Below are 23,490 nucleotides of genomic sequence, written 5' to 3' on the forward strand. Positions count from 1 at the left end.
ACAAAAGAGAGAGAAAGGGAAATAAAGTCTAGACAATTACTCTCATTATGGCTCGGCCACTCGGGAGTAGTAGCATTTATTGCTCAGGTCTTGAAGGAAGAGGATTTACACGGGACAGGTATCAATAGCTCACTGTTCAGAGCAAAGAGGAAATGCTCACCTTTATGCAATAACTGTGTGCTATGTAGTCTTTTTAAACACATATCGTCTATACTATTTACTGGGAGGGCAGTGAAGCACTGGAACAGGTTGCACAGACAAGCTGTGGATGCCCCATCCCTGGAAGTGTTCAAGGCCAGGTTGGATGGAGCTCTGGGCAATGTGGTCTAGTGGAAGGTGTCCCCACCCATAGCAAGAAGTTGAAATGAGATGAGCTTTAAATTCCCTTCCAACCCAGCCCACTCAGTCATTCTATAATCCAATGCAAGAACATTCATGTGAGAGTCATCCTAGTTCTGCTGTAAAGTGTGTCTTTCTGGACAGCTTGTGGGGTTTTTCTTGGTTTGAGTGTTGTTGGTTTAGTTTATTGTTTGGCGGGGGTTTTTTTTGTGTTTGGGATTTTGAAGATGTTAGTATTACTGATAGGTAGCAAAAAAGAGCAGGAAATCACCTCCTGTAGTCAAGATAGGAAGATTTATTAGAGCAACCATCTTTCTTCTCTGTCTCTATGAATATTTGTCCCATTGAAATTAGTATTTTGGCAGTAATTTCAGCAGAATTGGGATGTCATTAAACAATTTTAGTAGGTATGAGGTATGAAGGCGTCAACAAAATGAGAGGAGGATGGAGAATAGGCTGTAAATGTAACATCTCTAATTAAACCTATAATGAAATATAAGCAAATCACTATCATAACTACTGTGATTCACATTTTCTTTTTAGAAGCACATCTACTAATCCCTTTCTTTTCCCCAGTCAGCCTCAACTTAAGAGTCAGATTTACATTCTACTTGCCCAAAGTTCTTCACCAATTTGAAGGATTTCTGACACAGAAAACAGATGTGACAAATCAGAGCAAACCCATCATTGTGATATGAGACACGAGTTCAAAATAAAGTATTGGATTTTCAGGATGAACTAAGAGGTCATTCACCTTTTTCCAATTGCTCATCTTAACAATTAAGACTTTGAATGATAATTTAATTTGAGTTGTGTCAAAAATAGTTGTACTACTATAACAGTGCTGCATAATTACAAGTATAATCATGCTTTTGAGTGAAAATTAGCTCCTGAACTCCTTGTAGGGTAGAAGGTTAAGCACTTTGATTGCATCCTACCTAGAATCTGACCCAGAATCTCAGTTTCATAATGCCAGACCAATTTCTAATTGATTTTATATCACCATTGATTATTACAGCTATGTAAGACTTCATCCAATTGAGTTATAGAGGAGGGGAGGGGGAAAAATCTATCACAAAGATACAGAAGCATCCATCAAAGATGCATTTAGAGCAAATGGACAATGCACTTTTTTTTTTTTCTTTTTAAAGTTGTAATTGTATTCAAGGGAATGACATTTAGCAGCCATCCACTGTAGGTTATTGAAATATTCTGTGACCTTGGCTCCACTTCCAAATGGAAAGCAAAACCACAAGCAAAACTGCAGGGAATATAGAAATCAAATTTTGGTCTCAATTACATTGTTTTGAAAATGTTCAATAGTATGTTAACGATCTTAATTAGTCTCAGAGATACCAATTTTGGAATCAGTGCTTAGCCAAAAACCACATGTTGAATAAGCCCACAATCTTTAAATGGGCAGAGTTCAAATACATGAGTGAATCTGTACATATTTACTAGAGTAGCCCAACTATTTGGTGAGAGCAGAGTTTTTTCCCAAATAGTTGTACCAGCAGTCTTGTATAAGCCCAACACATACATGCAGAGCACATTATAGCTTAGTTCATTACTTTGTAAGATTAAATCATGGTGATACAGCTGCAGTCACATTGGATGGGCATTTTCCACCCTCCTATATCCTGGCAATTAGAGCAGTAAGCATGTGTTTAGCAGTAACGCTCTTTTTTTATTCATGTCACTACTTCTTGGAATCCAAAATCAGAGTCAAAATGAATTTTTTTTTTACTTTATTTCAGAAGAGACAGGAAAGCGTAGAAGTTGAAGGCCATCCCCTCAAGTGCCAGTCTCTTTAATAAAGAGTTATTTATTACAGCTTGAGTCTGTTCACTGAATTTAGCTGTTAAGTAAAGGAGTAGGAAGAGAGGAGAGAGAGAACAGAAGCTCTTTGCCTGACAGCAGTTGTTAGAACAGCACTCCTGATTATTGTAATGGGTTCACTTGCCAAATGCCTTTCATACCAAAAGCAAGGCTATTAAACGTGAAGTTGAGATGGGGGATGGCTTTTTCCCCAAAGTAAAAGTACTCTCCATATCAACCCCCCACCAATGAGCATTAAAAGCATTTTGATGCATGAGGGAGTCTTATTTGCAGGGGGACATCACAGCATCTACCTGTCCTTTGTGGCTTCTGAACACTTTGTTCATAACAATGACTCGGTACATAGGAGTCCTTTTAGACTTTACTAAAAACTAAGGTTTAGTTTTATCTCTTTTTGATCAGTAGCATTCATAAATAAGGTCTCTTTCTCACCTCCCACTCCCTGGAAACAATGTGACTGACTGAAGTGAAAGCCTTTGCTCATCTTTTCAGCTCTTTAGCAGCAAAATTCCTTTAAAAAAATCAAAGGTCAGTGTTGGTTTTTTATGAGCCAGTAATCTTCCCCCAAAACTACACAGTACTAAATGAATATTTGGATACTTTAAAATGGACAAACAAAAACCCTGCACTTCAAACACTTCCTCTACTGACTGAGAGGCAAAAAACTTTGAGCAGCATAGAAGAAAGCAAGCCTTTAATTCCTTTTAAAGGAACACTTCTCCCATGCCTTCGTCAGGGCACAGCTGTCACAAGTGGGGCTGCTGCAGGTTAAGTGACAGAGCACAGTGCTGGAGCAAATGCCAGTGGGAGGGAGAGAACTCCAGAGCTTCCCCCAGCCTGGGAGGTCTGGTGCTGGGAAAACACATTGCGAGGAACACATGGATAGGTGGGGAAAATCATAGCTGAAAAGACTGATGATTGCTCCTACGAAAAGTGCAGTGGAGGCAAATACTACACGCTTCCTGTCATGGAAGTGGAGTGATTTTAGACATCACAGTAGAACTGAAAACATGAAGATGCATCAAAAAGGAAGGAATTCATGGTCTTGCTGATCCTTTTCAGTAGGAAAATGATCCCTCAATGAAGGCAATTATTCACTGGGTATGTGGTAACCCAATTGGAAAGGGATTAGGAAAAATGAATCACCCCAGTGACTGGGATTCTGACACATAATTTTACATTAAAAACAACAATTAAAAATCCGCTTTTCGACTCTTTATTTTAGAAGGGGTGTTCTGACACCTCATCAGTGTTGCTAGGACCAAATTCACACACACAAGAATGTAAGGACAACTGGAACACTCAGTAAGGGGAGTCAAAATAGACTCTTTTTTTTTTTTTCAGACTATCATTGGTACAATTATTACTGCTAACATGTCCAGATAGGTGAAACCATGTTTGGAGAAGGGGGAGTGTTCTTTACCTTTCATGTTGGGCTGGGCAGATTGATTTTCTTCCTTTGGTGCAAAGCAAGTCATCTGCCTATATGCTGACTAGTTTCTTTCAGTCACAGAAAAGAACAAGTTTTGTGTGCCCCATAGATTTTTTAAAAAGCAACAATAATATTTTAGTTTACTATGTATGAAGGGAACAATTCAAATTGCATTTTAGAGCACAGATGAGTATACAGATGAGTACCTCAGCATTGCTTGAGCTTTATGGGAAAATAAAAATTATAATTATTGCTCCCAGCCTACCTAATTTATTAAAGTACCAATTTATGAGGCATTTATGTTGTCTTTTACGCCATCAAAACACCTGCAATTCACTTGAGCCGTCACAGACCTGCAGTTGTCTTTGCTGACACATTGTGCAAAGATTTTAAGTATAATATTCCATTAGAGATGCCTCAAGCCATCAGCCTGCTTGCAGAATTTAAAAGAAGTAGAAATAGGAATTTTAAAGGACAATTAAGAGGAGGAAGAGAACTCTGCGTGGAAATGACCCCCAAAATTGAAGTGAGATTTTTCAATTATTTTTCTAAAGCACTTTTAGGCAAGGAGACAAAGAGAATGAGCTGGTATATTCAAAGAAACCTCAACTCCTTTTACTACTGTTCTGTAATGGATGTACTCAAAAATCAGCAATATATGTCTGAAAGATGAGGAGTTGGAAATACAGCACCACAGTTATTGGTTGCCCTTTATTACAAAGTCAATGGATTGCTCCAGGTTTTCTTACCATCCATATTGAAAAAAAAAAAAAAATGGAAAAGCTGCAAAAAGGATTAATTCTGAAAAATAGCATACAGAAGTAGAAAAAGAAATCAATAGCAACAGGAATCTAGGGAATAGATTAAAAAAAAAAATCACAAGGACTGGAAGAGTTACTTATAAATGACAGATGAAAAGCATAAATCAATAGAAGGCTCTGAAGAAGGTATCACAGGAATAAATTAATATATTCTCCAGAAAAATGAATGGTTTGTGTATGGCAGACAAAACCAATGGAACCAATCATCATGAAATGGAAAAATGCCATCACATCCCATAACATTTTGTGATGACCTTGAGAGGAAGAAACTGGCTGCTGAGAAGTTACATCTCACTTAATTAGGCAGGATTTTGTGCAGATTTGAAAGCCTTTACTTGATCCCTGTCATGGTTTATCACCAGTCAGTAACCAAGTACCATGGAGCTGCCAGCTACTTTAACTACACCTTATTACCTGCAAACTCTTTGTAAGTTGACATCATGTCTTCCTCTGAATCAAGGCAAGACAGTGATAAACACTCTAATTCTCATATTTGTTGACTACCCTTTTACCACTTGAAGTGCATCATTGAAAATAGCACGTTGAGACAAAAGTGGTCAGAAAGCTACTGAGTCACTTTCTGATCTGGAAATGATGATTCAACATTTTTTCCTATTATATAACTTCCCAGAAAGTTTCATGACTATATCTTCTTTGAATTCCAAAGGGAATTTCTACTGCCAAGTGTGAATATACTGTAAGGCAGCTTAGAATAAGGAGGAAGCCAGGACATTTGCTCTGCTTAGATTTGACTCAGCAATGAACCTTTCATTCCAAAGCACATGAGAAAGATCCCTAAGAACAAGTGATCACTATCATTTTGTTCCTGTTCCTAATTACATTTGTGTTTTAAAGGACATGCAGCTAATATGGGAGAGAAGATGCTGCGTGTTGCTAATAAAGTTTAAGTCTAATGGGATTTAATGCAATAGGTTTTGTTTAGTTTCTTAAACCCCTCTTTTATATATTCTTGTTAGTTCATGTTAAAAGAAGACAAGCATATGTATAGCAACACATTTTCTGAAAGTTTCCCTTTTGTGGCACATTAAAGGACCTTAAAATGTGTGTAAAAATCACTTTAATGACTTTGATTTTGGTGCTGTGGTGTCTTGGTTCTTGCCTTGATGTTAACAATCAAAGGCAGCATGCTCTTCTTGCCTTGATCTGGCCCAGTGTTAGGACAGGGGTGATGACTGCCAGACAGGCCACCTAAACAAGGATGTCTTGAGCTAGATTTTGTCCCATAGCACCTGTTCTTTGTCTCAGTATAAGTATATATAAACTAGACAGACAAAAATGTAAACAACAAACTGGGGATTCTCCAGGTACTAATGATGCATCTAGAAACTTTTAGTCCGGAAAAAATTGCTCTCCAGCAGTCCTTAGCTGGGAAAGCAGCCTTTCAGGGATGGTAATTTGAGCAATTTAAATTAGACTGGACAGGGAAGCCTCCAAAAGGGTAAATGATAACACAGGCACCATGAAAAGTACCTCAGGATCACATACTTGGTGATATCTGTAACTCCTGAAATCTTAAATGGCTTTTTGGAGAATGCCAGTGTGGAGGATGCATGCTTCATATGCATGATTGTTGTATTTTTCTCTTCCTGAATCCTCTCTTGCTTTGCTGACCTCCTTTTCCTTGCATCTGGCTGTTCTATCCTTGGAAAAAGCAGAATTGGAAGTTCACATTTTGCTCTGGGGAAAGGGTAGAACTCAACAACTTGTGAAAAAATTCGGAAAATGAAGCAGAAAATTTTTTTCGTCCTCTGATCTTCCTTGGTACTCACATGCTCAGCTCTACCCAGCAGCCACTTGAGTTTGAACCACTTGGTACCTTACAATCCATTCCGTGTATTTTTGAGAGGTTTGAGCTTCTTCCATTCTCCTCCTATTAAGAAATGGTTCTGGACAAGCAAGGAAAGGAACCACAGAATCTTCAGATTTTACTCTTATTTCTTCTGAGTGTACACTTAAAAAAGATTGAAGTCAGATGATTCTTTATGGAAACCTTGCGAAAATATCTGCAGATTTCCAGTCTGACAAGGAAAAACACAAATGCTATTTCCTCAGTTCTTTAATCCATTCTTTATGCTGCTCTCACAGCTTTCTTTTTCATCTTTTAACATTGGTTCATACCTATATAATCTATCTATAGCTAGTATTCAGCTATATTGTACAAGCCTACAATATTGCCTCCCCTTGTTTCAAAAAGAATTCTGTACTACTGCCTCAGGCAATCTCTCTAACCTTCCCTTTCACATCAGTGTTTGAGAAGGCATTTTTCTCTCCTTTTCCCAACAACTTCTCAGCTGTACCCTTGACATATTTTAATCAGGGTTTCTCTCCGACCAAAGGACGGACACCTCTCTCTTCCAATTAGTTAATGGTTTCCTACTTTCTGCTGCTGCTGTTGTTGTTTCCATCTCACTTGCTGTCCTCCTTGACCTCACAGCAGCTGGAACTCTGAAATTAGATTAGACAGGTTCATGCAACTCTCTCAGCTGCACAGAGGCTGCTAGAGTAGTTTTGCTGTTTGTGTCTAGAAATGTGACTGAATTCGTATTTTTTAAATAAATTGCAGCAATGGCAGGTGTGTATTGATGGATATGACTATTTCAAATGAAAGTAGAAAAATACAAAGCAGAAGTAGGAGGCAGGTGCACTTTCTTTTGTAGCACAAACACATTTAAGACATATAAGCCTTCCCAAAGACTGTATTCAAAGCACTGTTCATTCAACACTGCCCTAGACACAGCCTTACAAAAGGAGAACTACTAATGATAATATATTCCAGTGATTAGGAATGGTTTATTATTAAAAATGATGTACTGATATTAGGACTGTTAAGGAGTTTTAAGTATGCTGTCGTTGTACTGCAAGGGTCATGGTAGTACCAGAGTCAAAGTGTAGGGGAAAAGGATTTTACACAGACAGACAAATCTCTATTTTTCTAATTCCTGCCTCTTGTGAAGAAACATTAACTCAGTTTGACTCAAGTATGCTCTCTAATTCTCAGTGCTTATATTTTACAAAAAACTTAAAGAGATGTGGGCTTTAGCAGAAAGTACTCACAAAGAGTCCTTTTCTGCAGGTCATTTGCCCAGTTTTGAAAAAGTGGAGTGAAGGTCATGCAAAGAAAACATCCCCTGAAAACTACAGACAGCAAGAGAAACAGAAGATAAAGCCATTGGTTGAAAATGCAAGTGAATGTGGTGGAACAAATTAACTGCTGTCCAGCAAGCAGCTGTCACTAACTAGAGTGCATGTGGCAGTGTCCATACTGCACACCATAGAGTTGTGGAATGGTTTGGTTTGAAGGGACCTTAAAGAGCATTTAGTTCCAAACCCCCTGCCATGGGCAGGGACACCTTCCTCTAGACCAGGTAGCTCAGAGCCCCATCCAACCTGGCCCTGAACACTTCCAAGGATGGGGCATCCATAACCTCTCTGGGCAACTTGTTCCAGCGCCTCAGCACCCTCATATGCACATTAATCATTGACCTATTAATTAAAAAAAGGAAAAATAATCAAGCCAGCAGAGGAAGAGGTAGCTATTTCTATTGTCTCATCTATTTTCTTCCTGCATGCTGGGAAAAAGGAACCCGTTGCTACTCTTTATAGAGCAAACATGATGGTGTGCTAAAGCTCTTCTGCTGCTTTTCTTAAGGAGCTATGTGATTTAAGTTTTACACTCCTAGCAACAGTTCCTTTTTCACTTTGATGCCTCTCTGCTGTTGAAGTAGGGCAGGATCAAAGAGAAATGTTTGTTAAACAGCTTCTCTAGCACCCTCATACTCAGTTTCAGTTCCTCTGACTGTGACATTTCAGTTTCATAGATAGAAAGGGTCAAATACAGACTGCCCAAGCTCTTTCTAAATGCTCAGGAAACATCCCACCATTCACACCTCCTCTTACTTCCGTTACATTCTGCCAAACAATGAGGAACCCACGCCTTAAATCAGCCAAGTGAGCTCTGAAGGGTGCATATGGTTGAATGTAGGAAAAGTAGGTCAGATGTTTCAACTCAAAGAGCCTAACTGCTATGCTAATTAATCTTTCTGAATCCTAATGAATAATTAGAGACTTCATTTCTATGATGTCATTACTTTCATTATTAAAGTAACATAAAATAATTTCCATTATTTTACCAATGCAACACAGTGCTTTATGCATGTTAAGGATTTCATCCTTACAGCAGTCCTGACAGATACATGTTACTATACAAGAAAGTGAATTACAAAGCTGTCGAGTTACAGTGTAAGTTAAGGGGAAAAAAAAACCAGAAAACCCAAACCAGACAAATAGAAAAAAAAACAAAAACAACCCAAGCAATAATAGCATTCTATGTCATAGAACATAGAATTCCTGACAGCTAATCTGCCACTCAGGAAACAGGAACTGATCTGAATAAAACACAGAAGGACTCTCTCCCATTGTCAGTCATAGCATGAAAGATATTCACCGAAAAGGCAAAAGTCCAGAAGTTTATATCTGTGTGACCAAAGAGGTACAGAATTGATCCTGCTAATTGTTTTCATCATCCATTGCAATGAAGCTAGGAGAAATCTATCCCCTCTGTGGGCTGCAGGACCAAACAAGTAGTGTCAGGTCAAGGCTACTGTGCATATCAAATGTTACTTGATAGAGTCCATAAACATCAATGTTATTTCATCACAAAAATGAATAATTGAATACATAAAGAGACCTCAACTCTACACCAAGATTCAAATTCATTAAAAATAACTGCAAGGACTTAACTTTGAGAGTCCATGTAGACAACCCTCCCTTACTCAGAAGTATCTATGGTTAGTAAATATAACATCATTTGGATTTATATCACTCTCCTGAGGTACATGATTATGTCTCCAACAGAAAATCAGTATTCCATTCGCTGCAAATGTATTACTGCTTGTTTAGGACCCTCCCTTCACTGCCACCTAACCCCTAATATGATGTATTTCAAAGCATTTTGCTGAGTTCAGTGCATTTTGATACTTCCTTTAAGTGTTTTGCACTTCCTTTTCAATTCTCTCCTTGCAGTGCATCAAACTTTGTTTATTATATTTCAAATACTGCAGCAGATAAATAGTGTCTGCCAAGATATACTTTCAATTGAGGATTGAAAGTGCCTGCTTAAAATTCCCTTTGAATAAATTGTTGTTTATAAAAAAGAAAGCTTTTTGGTAAGCCATTAATTATCACACAATTATTTGTGCTAGACAGTCATAAGAAGTGGATGTAGCACACACATTTTGTAATTAAATAGCAAAAAAGGTACTGACCATCTTTCCCAGTGAAGAATTTGTTGTGCAATCCTAAATAAATAACCTACATGTCCTATAAAAAGGATTTTAGGCACATTTTTCTGGACATACACACTGCTATAGGTCTGGCTGTTTCCTTTAAAACAAAGAGGCAGGATAAGCCATACTTCTTAATAGTTTGCACCTGTTGAATGATCAATTCCCAGGAGAAATTGTGAGGGATCTGCTGCTCCATCTGGATCCCTAAAAATCTATGTGGCCTGATGGGATTCATCCAAGAATCCTCCAATCGCTGGCTGATGTCGTTGCAAAACCTCTCTCGATAAATTTTTGAATGGTCTTGGAAATCCAGAGAGGTCTCAGCTGACTGGAAGCTGGTGAACATTGTCCTGATTTTCAAGAAGGGGGACTTTGGAAAAAAACTTCTAGAAGCTTGTCAGTCTCACTTCAGAGCTTGGCGAAGTTATGGAGAAGATTATTCTGGGAGGTGTTGAGAAGCAACTGGAAGACAACACAGTCATGGGTCACAGCCAGCACAGATTCATGAGAGGAAAGTCCTGCTTATCAAACCTGATCTCCTTTTATGACAAGGTAACCCACCCAGCTGATCAAGGGAAGACAGCTGATGTGATCTTTCTGGATTTCACTAAAGCTTTTGATACTGTCTCTCCCAGGATCCTTCTGAACGAAATGTCCATCCCCCAGCTGGATAAACACATCATGGGATGGGTGAGCAACTGGCTCACGGGTCGGGCACAAAGGGTTACAGTGACTGGGGTGACATCAGACTGGTGACCTGTCACTAGGGGGGTTCCACAGGGCTCCATCCTCAGCCCTGCACTCTTCAACACCTTCATAAACAATCTCTGCAGATAAATCCTAAAAATATTCAGAGAACTATTGAAAACTCTGTCCAGAAGCATCTTCAAGATGCATTTCAATAAGTCATCTTCAATATTTGACAATTAAAATTCTGTCTGATTCATACATTTGAGGTAGAAAACATCAGAAACTGGGCTTTGAACTTCTCTTATTCATACAGAACCCAATTAGGGATAAATATTGCTGAGTTTCTCCTACACTAGGGACATCAAAAAGTCACCATAGATACCCATCTTTGCTTTTTGTCCTGATCATGTTTTTTTCTGTACTTGGTTTGGCTGAAATTGAGTTAACTTTCTTCAGAGCAACCTGTATGTGTTGCTATGTTTTGGATTTGTGACTGAACAGTATTGATAACACATCAATATTTGGACTATTGCTGAGCAGTGCTTCCACAGAGTCAAGCTTTTTTTTGTGTGTGTGTGTGTTTTCCCTGAGCAAAAGAAGATGGGTAAGAAGAGTGGGTTGGACACAGCTGGGACAGCTGACCCAAATTGGTTGAAGGGATATTCTATGAACCATAATATCATGGGATACACAAAGAAAGGGCTGGACAGTTTGAGGGGATGGGGAGGGCAAGGAGAGTTGGCTTTCAAGGTGGCTGTTGCTCAGAGGTTTTTGGGCATCACTGCTGGCAGCAGGTGGTTCATGACTACTTTTCCTCAGTTTTTGTTTGTTTGTTTCCCCTGCCTCTTTCCCTCACCTATCAAACTGTCTCCATGTTGACACGTGAGCTTTCTCATCACAGGGAGAGGGAGAGGGAGCGAGCAGCAGTGTGGGTGCTTGGCAGCTGGCTGGGATCAACCCACAACACCTGCAAAGTTATTCCATGTATTTTCTCTTTTCCTGTATCCTTTCTTGCCTGCCCAGCAACCTGTTGCCCAGTCTTGATCAAGGTCCTTGCTTAGGGACAGAAGTGAAGGACACCATATGGAGAGCAATTCCCTCCTCTCTTAAGCTGTCTCATACTACACAATTCAAATAAGTGAAATGTGCTACACAGAACACCGAGTTTTTAATGAGGCTGAACATTTTGCAGCTGGAAGTATATGATGTAAACGGATCCTAGTGTCACCTTTTTAGTAAAGAGTTTTAAAACCAACAGAATTGTTTCCCTGAGAAAGGCAGTCGCACACTGCTCAATTCACACAATTAATTCCTCTTATATAAACTGATATTTCTAATGCAGAAACCCATACCTAAATCCTTCTTCCAGTGTCTGCCTGAAACAAAATCCAAACAGGAATTGCACTGTAACTTTAGTCTAGTTAATTTGGGTATTTGAAACAACCTAACCATACGAGAGTAGATTTAAGCTTTTATATTAACTCACCTGGAACCTCAGGGGAGGTGCTCAGCCAGGCAAACCCGTGTCTGTGCTCAGCATAGCCAGACAAACCCACCACAAAGTGTCTGGGCTAGGGGAAATTTCACTTTTAAAATCTCAGTGAAGCCATGACCTATATTAGATGTGATGACGCTGTATATGGACTTTCATAATAAAAAATACACAATTTATTCTACATATTTGCTCTGTTTGAAAGAATCTTTTTTTTTTCAGATCACAAAGCAAGAGAGACTATTTGCCCTATCCACTTGCCTGTGAAGTTTCATTAAATTCCTGGAGGAATTATTCAGATATTTGGAGAAAGAATATGATCATTGAAGACATTTCAGGAAAGACAGTCTGTAAACACTTATTGGCACAACATCTTCTAAAAGGTCACTGATTATTATCAACCATGTCTATTAAAATCCAATTTTATATGACATTTTAAGAAGTGCATTGGGCAATAAATTGCTGGATTGAAAGTGTTTTTCCAAAGAAGAGAAGGTAGCCACAAGGGCAGACATACATTGCAGACCAGTAATATTGCAATAAACTAAAGAACACCATCAATCTGCTGAATTAAAGCAGGGGGGGCTGATCCATTGTATTTGCTGAAATTTGTTGTCACAGAAAAAGTACATTGTTACAAGCTCGATAACTATTATCTTGATGAACACTAAAGGACAAGGCAGTCCTTTATATGCCCATGACACAGTTGATATGTAACTTGTTTCAGATTGGCCTGAAAAATATTTTTCCATTGCCCTTTTTTTCTTCCAAAGGGTTCTGGCATTATTGACCACTGCCATAAATGTAGGCCCAAAAAAGAGGGGTGAAGTTTCTCAGGATTCTTCCCCTACCACCCATCCTGCAACGAGCCTCATCCTGGTGCTGCTGGCAGGTGGGAAATCTACTGTTCACACATTAGAATAGGGAGAATTTTACAGGAATGGATTATTCAAACAGTCCCCCTGCAATTTTCAAAGATCCAATGCCTCTCTGGTATGCTTTTGTTTTCCTCCAGCTACACAAGGGAAATAATATTAACTCAGAGAAGTTCCTATTTACAAATCTGCTGATTTTCAGGAGCAACAAAGCTCAAGAAACCAGGTGTTGCATGATGTTGAACTCCCTGATGTGTAACAACTATATCTGAATTCTGGGAAATGTCTTCCTGTGAGTGAGGCACCGGTAACATCTTTCTCCCTTGTGGCTTCTCTGGCACTTAGTAAGGACTAAATTCACCCCACAACCTTTCTTTCCCTCAGGGTGAGTTAATAGTGTCTGTCTCTTCTCAGCACCTACTGTCAGAAAATACAAAACTACTTTCTCTAAGACCACAGTATCCTCCTTAACAGAAGACTTAGATTTTTCAAAGGAATGGCTGGATGGAAAAGCAGCCTGATACCATAACCTACAACCTCCTAGGAAACCCAGGTTTCCTACTACCTTCAGGGAAAGAAACATTCTTGTTATATTATTGTTTATACCTGATTTGGGCAAGTTTTATTTCTTTGAAATTTAGTTGTTAGAGTGCTACTAAGGCTAAATAATAGCTATTCCATATTTTACTAGTATAGAAACCGTAGGAATGGGGGAGTGAAAAAGCAAACAATTCTAGCAAATCACGTCCCACTAATGGCAACATAAATCTGCAGCTACCCAGTGGACCTCAATGAATCTACTTTACATTTATGCTGCTGTAGCCAAGCATGAAATTCATCCCAGTGATTTATTCCACAGATAGGGGAGATCTAGGTTGGACTCAGTTCTGCACTTAGAAAATGGTCCGTAGTTGAAAAATCCTGGTAATTAGAGATAGAATTCATGTTTGAGGAGTGTTTCCAGAGAAAAAACTTTTAAATGTGTCAGGGATGGAAGTATGAAGGGCCAGATGTATGCAGCCACCTGCGACATCAAGTGTACACGTTTCAGATATGAAACACTTCTTAGGACTCAGATTTAGGGGTAGATCTGTAAAGGTGATTGTTCCTCACATTTTAACAAAGGCTTCAACTTCATGTTGCATCATTCCTGTGTCTGTAATCAACTTCACACACCAAAACAAAAGTTATACCTAAAAAACAGAGTTGAAAAAGGAAATGGAATAAAACCGAACCAAAAATCTGTTGGTCACCTTATTCTCTGATTTAGAGATACAAATACTTAAAACCAGCTTTATCTTTATTACACAGACATTAGGGGCATAAAGAGGACAGAGACAGACTCTTCTCAGGGGTATCCAGTGACACAAGAAGAAGTAATAAGCAGTACAAATTGCAATACAGAATATTACACTTAAACATAAGGGGACTGCTCCAGCTATGAATGTTTAAGATTCCTATTAAGTTGTTGCAAGTTACTCAGCTACTCTTGATGTAAAGCAGTATTTTGACTTCAACCGAAGTCAAACCTTAATTTTTTTTTTTGCCTCACAGTTCACCAGCTTGGGGTTGTTGTTAAAATAGATCCATCTTTAGGAAATGAACTTTTGCTGTCCAGCTCTTATTCTGCTTCTGCAGAAAAACTAGAGGAACACTCACCCTCTGACATTGGTGGATCAGAGGATCAAGGTCATCTATAGAGAATCCTCCACCTCTTCCCCAAGAAATGCCTTTTAATTTATTGAATGTGGTTTATTATCTGAAAAAAACTGAATTAGTAAGAGTGTTGGACAATGTCTACTCTGACAAAACTTGGAAGGAATTTTCTGCCTCTTCCAAAAATTGGTCTGATCAGGAACTTATTTAAAAATAAAAAAAATATGTATTTCCGCTGATTTTAATCACTGCATTTGAGTAGGATACCATGTCAGAATCCATGAAAGAACTAGAAAAAAAATCAGGACAAGGTAAATTAAATGTTTTCCCCCTCAACTGACTACACTCTTCACCCTTTTCAGTAGTTGCACAATAGATGGTCTGTAACAAAGTTCAGAAGGAATTTACATACCCATCTGGATAAAATATAAAATTCATTAACACCTTATATTGTAGATGGAAATTGCAAATTTAAAACCTTTCTTCTTGTGACAAACTGAAGTCTTTTTTTGTCAGTAGTGTGAATTGATGTTTCCCATCTTTTACTTCAAGTGTTTGGTGGGAAATGTACAATTTGCACTTCAAAGACTCACTCCAGATTAGTCCTGTGCTTTGTGGCTGCAGGAAAGTCTTGCAATTGTATCATTAGAGTCAAGACATTTTCATATATTTAAGGTGACAGGCTTATATTTATTTAATTCCATAGGAAGCATTAGGCTGCACATCTGAGAAGCATTTCCATGTATTTGGATCACTGATCTATTAATTTAGTCATATAAATGATATGCTGGATGTCCTTTGCAATACAAAGTCTCATGTGTGTAAAATAGTTTACCAAATAAGCCTAAAACACGAGGCAAAATTAAACCTGGCTCCATGGCCCAAAGCAATCCTCTCAAAACTATTCCTTCTGCCTTAGGCCATTATTTGATTGTACAATTAGCTTTTTAATCCACGTGGTACCAGACTGAACCCTGGCAACTTTAGTCATTAAGTATTCCTGACGGGGAACGTCCATCACAAAGATTTTGTGTGAGAGGTCGTCAGGGCACCCATCATATCCTTCAAGCACCAAAAATTATTCCTGCTATGCATGTTTAGAGAAGCAGCTCTGTAATAGCATGGAGGCTCTGAAATGTTCGTGCTTCTGATTTTTATCTTACATGGAGAATATTTCTTCACAAAAGGATTTGGGAAATGCATGATCCATAAAGCACTGCCACAGCAAGTAGCTGAGATGGCCCTGCTCTCGGGGCTGCATCCCTCTGGAGCTGGCAGCCAGGTGATCCACACCCTGTGGCATTGTGCTCCTGGCACTGGAGCACCTGTGCCTCATGGCAGGGCACACACGTTGCTCCTACCAGCTATGGGCACGCTGAGCTGCTCATCTGCTGCTCACTGCTGTCTCCCCCTACATGGGAGTATATCAAAACCATAGAACTCAAGACACTGCTGCCTAGGAAGTGGGCTGAATATATCCTCTGGAAATGATCAAACCCTTGGGGGCACTATTTGCAATGAGTCTGTGACATTACATTTTATGGGAACTGTATCAAATTTGCCCAGTAGATAAAACTGTGCCAGGCACCCCGGCGGCAGTGACTGTGGTGCCTCCCCAACCAGCCACCTCCTCAGCAAGGTCCAAGAGGCCAGGGGAGGTGGCTGAGGCCAGGGGAGGTTGCTGGGGTCAGCCACAGCCCATCCATCCCCAGGCACTGCCTCAGGGAGAGATCCTGGATGGGATGGGGTCAGCTGCTGCTGGCATCCCCCAAGGCACTCAAGGCCTGGACACCAATATTTCCCCCAAGTGAAACCAGCTGATGTGTAGGGTTTTATTAGGCTTTTAAAGCTTTGATTCTGTGCTGCCTATGACAGCCTAACACCATCACCCTCCCCAAAATGGCACCCAAGTAGCAGAGACAGGGAGAAACTGCAGAGCTCTTCCACCAGCTCAGCAGTGCTGGTTTGAGTCCAGCCACTCTTCCAGGGTGGGAATGGCCACATTGCTGATCTTCCCATTACCAGGGCTGATTAACTTCCTCCTTGTAAAAACTGCAGCTACACCAGCAGCAGACAGAACTAGCCTCAAGCTACTATTTCCATTGGTTCCTAAGTATAATGTAAAAAGAAGTTAAATCCATGCTCTAGTGATGGTCAAGCAGTATGTCCATTCACAATAAAAGGCTGATCACAAAACCAAAGGAATCTTGCAAGGTAAAGGTCTTAATTTGCCATCAAGTCTAGCACAGCTCAGTCTAACTTGGAAATATTGATGGCACTTGTAATAAAAAAATAATAAAGGAAAAAGCAGACCTGTCTAAAATCTCTAGTACTAAAACACTGTCAGCTACAACTGATTGTTAAACTAAAATAAATGCTATGGAGAATTCTTCGATAGCAAAAAAGCCTGTTTCACAGGGCATTCCATCCCCTATACTTTTGCATTTCCCATCACTAAGTAGCAAGTTCTTCACAAGACTTAGAGCATTTATACCATTTCTGGAAGGCAGAGGAATACCCTTATTTTTCACTTTACAGATGGAGAGCTGAGACAGAGGCATAATTTTTTGGCTGCCAACATGTCAGCAAGGAAGGAACAGATTCTACAGAGATTTCTTCTGCAGGATTTGCCACAGAACTGTTCTCGGGAGCCGCCAGAAGACATGGCTAAAAACTCTTAGTTACTTACAGTTTCTGTGGCCAAACTGTCCTAAGCCACCACTATCAATGAAAACTTGGCACCAGCAGTAGGGAGAATCAGAATATGTCCATGAAATACTGCTTCTTTTTTCTGGACTTTCTTAAATGATTCTGAATTCCTTCCTTCTTCCAGACACATATTACTTCATTCCAGAATACATGAGAATTTTTTCCTCTACAGAAGAAAATAATGCAAAAAGATTACACAAACAAAATATTGCTGACTTTTCCACTGCCTTTTCCTGCAGCATTTTCTATGGAATGTTGTTCTCCCTGGACTTACACATTCACATTCATGGTGTAGCTGCATAGATAATATTTCTCCTATGCTCCCAGATTCTAAACTCTTCCTTGGTTTTTCTGTATTCTGTCATCTAGTCTCCTTGTCTGTAGGTTAAAATATTTTATTTTCAGAAGTCTGTTTTTCTAGTACAGAAAAATCATATAGATTTAATGAATTAACCACATTACTTTTGATAGGAACTTATTTAGTTAAACTGTTCATGTTCATAAAAACGCATTGCTTATGAATCCTTGATACAAGTGGATGCAATCAGAGGTAGTCATTGCTCCATTGATAATTTTAGCACTTCAGCTTCAAAAAAACCTGATTATAATGATCAGTCTCTTGGAGTTTGTTTTATAATTTCTGATCCTTTTGTTTTAACACTCTGTATGGCTCTAATAAGATAAAAGGAATGCCTACTTTAAATAGAAAACCATGTTTTCTGCTTTCTTCCTCTTTCAGAAACTGAAACTCCTCCAATGTATGACAGATAATTGAATAATGAAAATGATGTACTCGTTTTTAACTGAAAAAAACCAAACCCTCTTGCAGAGCAATTCAATTGGGGAAGTGAAAGATAAGAGGAGCTGTTATGCAGCATTCAGATAAGGTCCTTCCCAGTGCTTTGCAATCAGACAAAATTCCTACTTGTTTAATAGAAGTTTGAAGGAGGCTAAAGTTCTTGATACTGAAAGCTTTTACATATGAAAAGCATGGACATGAGAATGGAGGCTCCTTATTTAAAAAGAAAAGCACCTCATAAAGAACTCAACTGGAAAGGATAAAACTCAGGGAGAAGTAGATCTACTGTGATCTCTATGAGCTGTAGTGCCCTGAGTTTGAAAAATGTCATGAGACCATAACTTACACAGATTACTTTAGTAGATAACCCAACTGATCACTGATACCTGCACAATGAACAATTCTGAACTGAAAAGTTCCAATTTCATAGCTGAATGATGGTATTTCCTTACACATATCTTGACAGTTTACCTGCTGAAAAGTGTTTATAGTAAACAAATATTTATCTGCTTATATTGGCTTCAATAAGAACAGCTACAGATACGGGTTTTTTAAGTCAGAATTTGCTGACAGTAATTTTTAAAATTTGATCCAGAAAATCCTAAAATGTTGCAGTAGACTGAAAAAAATTAATTTTTTTTTCTGAGTTTATCTTCTTTTTATGTTCTTTTCCTATCATTACATGACATCTGAGCAGCAATAACTCCTACTGACATGTCATAATAATTGAGGTGTTCTGTTAGTCATACTCTCTTTCCGAAACCAACCAAACAGTTGAATATTATCTTCAGATCTGAGGACAAGAAGATTTATTATATTATTCGGAAATATGCCTCCTGTGTCTGCTGTAATGAAAACACTGCAACAGGCACATACTCAGCCCCTTTGTATTGATTCACCAAACTACTGCTATTTGTCATCTTGCTTTAATGATTCCAAAGAAAACCTAAAATACAGACTAAAGGAGTGCTTTAAAACATGTTTCTTTCTTGCAGTAGAAGCAGACCATTCTCATACTCACATTTTATTCTATCTCCCCTGAGTTATCTCATGTGATTGGTTGGAAGTCAGTGCAGTGAGACGGTGTGTCTGTAACTTACTGGGTTACAAATGTTTGAGAGATGTCTTTTAGCTTATTTTACCTCACAGGTTTTTCCACTGCTGAGTTCACCCTTTTGACAGTGTGCTGGCAGAAATTAGAAAGCAATAGATCATGAGGGTAGGGGAAAAAAAAATAAAAAGAAGTGGAGAAAAGATGTTTCAGAACATCTCAATTTAAGACAAGCAGCCAGACCAGAAAGCTTAAGTGCTGAAGAGACTGATGTGCAGAAAGCCTGACTCAACAGGTAAGATGGAAAACTGCTCCAACCACAGCAAGAATTTCCCAGATCCCAGGAGGTTTGCAGAGCATTCAGCAGCTGTGGTAGCATGACTCAGAACTAGCTGGCTTTGGGACAAGTAACTGGAGCCACAGCAGCCAGGAGCACAATTCAGCTAGAATTACTGTGTATGGGAGGATTCTACAAATTGAATCTGGGAATTGGGTTCTGCCAAAACTTCTTTCTGCTTTTGTTGCTATTATTTTCAAGCTTGTCTGTTCCCCGATTGAATTCAGCCATGTAGTGAAACCATAGTTTGAACATCACTTAGACAGGAGCTTCAGCTTTTTTCATTTTTAATTACTCAAAAAAATTAGGTGCGACAAGATCCAAATTAAGCAGATTGATGCAGGCGCAAGAACATTTCTTGAGAAAAAGATTTTGTAACCCTACATGCTTCTGAATAAGCACATATCCATAAATCTTCAAAACACTCAGGATGGAATACTTCACACCGTAAGCATACAAAGTAGGTAATTACTGGCTTGCTCACTCTTGCCATTCTGCAATTTTCATTTCACTTCGCCAAAATGCCTGGCAGGGAAATATGGAATGACAAAGAAAACAAACTTGAAGTGCCACCCTCAACAAGTTAGAAAGACATTAAGGATAGTTTTAATGATATTTTCTGGAATGACTGCAGTGTCAAAGCATATTGAAAGAAATTCATGAAGAGCTGTGGAATGGGCACATAATCGACACTCAAATCCCTAAACTTTGGACTGTGCAAGCATATAGTTAGGACAATGCTACATAATGAACACCAAGTAAGCCAGAATAATCACAAGGGGAATAACAAAATGAATAACAAAGCAGGGAACACAAAGGTATCTGCACACTGAAAAATACCATTAATTCAAAACAGTCTGTGTATGACTGCATACCTGAAAACCTATTTATTATCAAACTGGGCAGAGAGGGGGGAAAGGATGTAATAAAAACAACATCCTTGTTATAAACTTCTCCAACGGGGATGAAATTAATATATAGGCACTACATGACAAATTGTTTCACAAAAGACACAAAAAAATAACAAGAAAATAGAAAAGAAAAAAAGAAAATAGAGTAAGATTACCTATAATCAATTGTTTAAAATAAGAAGTTTAGGTCTGCTCACAGCCAAGATTGAACCTAAATACTTTAACATTAACCTGATGCATTAACAAGAAAATGTTTACTTTGCCTATGGAAATTCACTAAAAGTCTTCTTCCTGTGACTCGCTGATCACAGGCATCCAAACCATGGAGAGCAACAGCCTGCATCAAATAATAGTTACAACACCCTTTCTCTAACCAGTATCAATCCACCTTCTGCACATTCCTTTCTGCTTACATTTTAAGTTCTTAATTACTCTATCTAAAACAATTACGGCTATAAAAATGTCCTATTTTCCCAAACATGGAATGTTCTCATTCCCTTTGACTGGTAAATAAAGGCCTCATTCTCACGAGGTCTTAAAATTAATTTCACAAGGAATTTACTATATCAGTAGTAAAATTCACATCAGTTGGGACCTGTCCTGAAGAAGTACCCAGGTAGTTAAATTTAGTGCTGTACTTGTCACAGGAAACAAAACTTTAACCATTAATGAAAAACATGTGATTTTAACTGATTGCTTTTCACGGGGGAGTTATTTATAGAACAGAAATCCTTCAATTTCATCCAGCATCAGTGTTGCAACGTGACATACAACCTCTGGGTGCCTGTGAGTGCAAGGAGCCGATGAACTGGCAAATTCCCCTCTCGACAAAGTGATGGCATCAGCAATAGCACCGAGAGGGAAGAAAATAAGGTAAAAGAGAAGGACAAGATGCAAAGGCTATAGTTTAATTCGGCTGCAGCTTCATTAATTCTGGGATCATTTCTCAGCAGTAAATTGTTCCAACCATGACTGCCCCAATCCATTTGGGAGGGTGCTCATCACCCTGCTGACATGGTGGCAATCTTTCAGTCCCTCCTTGCCTAAAAATCAAAGGAGAGCTGATCACTCTTATTTGTTACCCTGTGACCTCACAGAAAATAGGTATTTTAATGCCCTTCACCCTCTTCCTGACAGCCCATTTCCAACCTAGCTTATCAGATAACAAGACCTTGTGGTTCTTTCTACCATGGATACAGTCAGAGAAAAATCAAAGCAGAATAAACCAAAGAAACTTGACCAGCCCAGTCTCCTAAGAAGAGAAAATTCCCCCCCTGTTGACTTTCAATTTCCTGCAGGGTGCAGCAGTCCTCAGCACGAATTTCTAAACACACAAACAGCAAGGTGGGTGCTGGTCACTTTTGCCATGTCTCAGGTGAAAGGATAAGAGGAAGCTGCCTCAAGTTGCGTCAGGGGAGATTCAGATTAGATATATAAAAAAAAAAATCACTGAAAGAATGGTTTTGCATTGGGATAATTGCCCAGGAACATGGTGGAGTCACTGTCTCTGGGAGTGTTCAAGAGGCATCTGGATGTGGCACTTGGGGATACTGTTTAGGGGTTTATTGTAGTGCGGGGTTGATGGTTGGGCTAGATGATCTTGAAGGTCTCTGGATTCTCCTAAATATTTACCTGTCTATTGTTTAAAGCTAGATGATAAATTAAATGTTGGAGTTCTATATTTTTGACAATGCATTATTTCTATAAAATGAAAAGTCAGAACAGAAAATAAAATACTATACTCAACAATATTGATCAGTATAAATTATGCATGACTCATTTTGAATTACTTCTATAACCCAATATTCTCATCTTGCTAGTGGAAATAAATTAATTATAACACTAGGAGCCATTGTACAAAGGTTAAAAACAGGCATGCATGCATTCATCTACAGAAAACGAAAAAGTTTAGGTTAATGAAATGTCTGAGGAAAAGAGTCTTATTAATTAGCAGGTTCACAGCATTCTTCACAGCTATATTTTAGAGATGCCAAACTGCAATATATTAAGGCTGTGGGCAAAATCTGCATCTCCATCATGAAAATCATTTCAAGCTTATTTTATTCAATCTTGGATCTTTCTTCTAGTCATTTGTATGCCTGAAAGCACTATCTCTTCTTCAAAGTCTTGTGTGAGACAGAAACCAAGTGCAATGTTTATAGCCCTGTAGATAATGGGATAAAACTACTGAAAGAGCTCTAGTTATAGTTATTTTTTAGAATGGATTGCATTTCCAAAGTTTCATTAACATTGTACCTCATGTAGGTAAGTGTTTATAGATTTTTTCCCCTTCATTGGTTTTAGATTTGATGTTGATATTATCACGCCTTTTTTTTTTTTGGTGGGGGGTAGTTGGGAGGGGGCTGGTCCAAACTTATTGCAATCAGGAGGAATTTTTCCACTGACTCTGCTGAATACTTCAAGACCTAGTAAACAAAAAAGAAGTACAGTACTGTGCAACTTAACAAATGTGGAGCTTTCTGCATAACATGCAGAGAAGGCATGGAGTGAGGAGTATTGGCACTAGCTACGATCCTGCTCCAGTCCTTTAATTGCAACCCAAAAGCCGTTCAGGAGCAGATAATGTAACGCTTCATTTTTTTCTCTTTTCAGCCATTGTGCTTTGAAGAGTGTCAATAATGTTATTGTTTATTGGGACTGGTTTTGTGTGATAGGTGTTTCTGTTTTTTAAACACCAAGGTTACTCTGTCACTGAGCATCACCTTTAAGAACCAAGCAGTGGAGTAGTGTTTGTGGTCCTGTGGGTTGTTTTTGTTGGGAGGAAAATTTGCTGCTGGAGAGAGGAGCAGGAATGGGTGAGTTGCCAGACTCACAGGCAGTTCCAGTGATAGCGACTTCTTGTTCTGGGCTTGAGTGGGCAGGGGAAGCAGGAGCTCACAGCTGAGCCAAGTTTGGGTGGCATGGCTCCCAGAAAAGAGTGTACCAGCATGGAGAGCTGCACTTTTTCAGCTGACAGACAGCTCAGGATCCAGCTCCGACTTTAAAACCCACTCATCTGAACTAGAATGAACCCCATCTGGCTCAGCCTGGTATAGAACTATGTCTATCAACAAAATCCCCAGTTTTTAGCAATTCAGAGTTATTTTCCCAGGTCACACTGTATCCCAAAGTCTCCCTCTTTTAACCTGGGCATGTTCCAGACCTTGTTTTTGTCATTTTGACTGTCTCCTTCTGAAAGACTTCCTTGGTCTGCCTTTATTTCTCTCACTTTA

Source organism: Corvus cornix, chromosome 1, assembly GCF_000738735.6.
Source record: "Corvus cornix cornix isolate S_Up_H32 chromosome 1, ASM73873v5, whole genome shotgun sequence".
Taxonomy (NCBI): domain Eukaryota; kingdom Metazoa; phylum Chordata; class Aves; order Passeriformes; family Corvidae; genus Corvus; species Corvus cornix.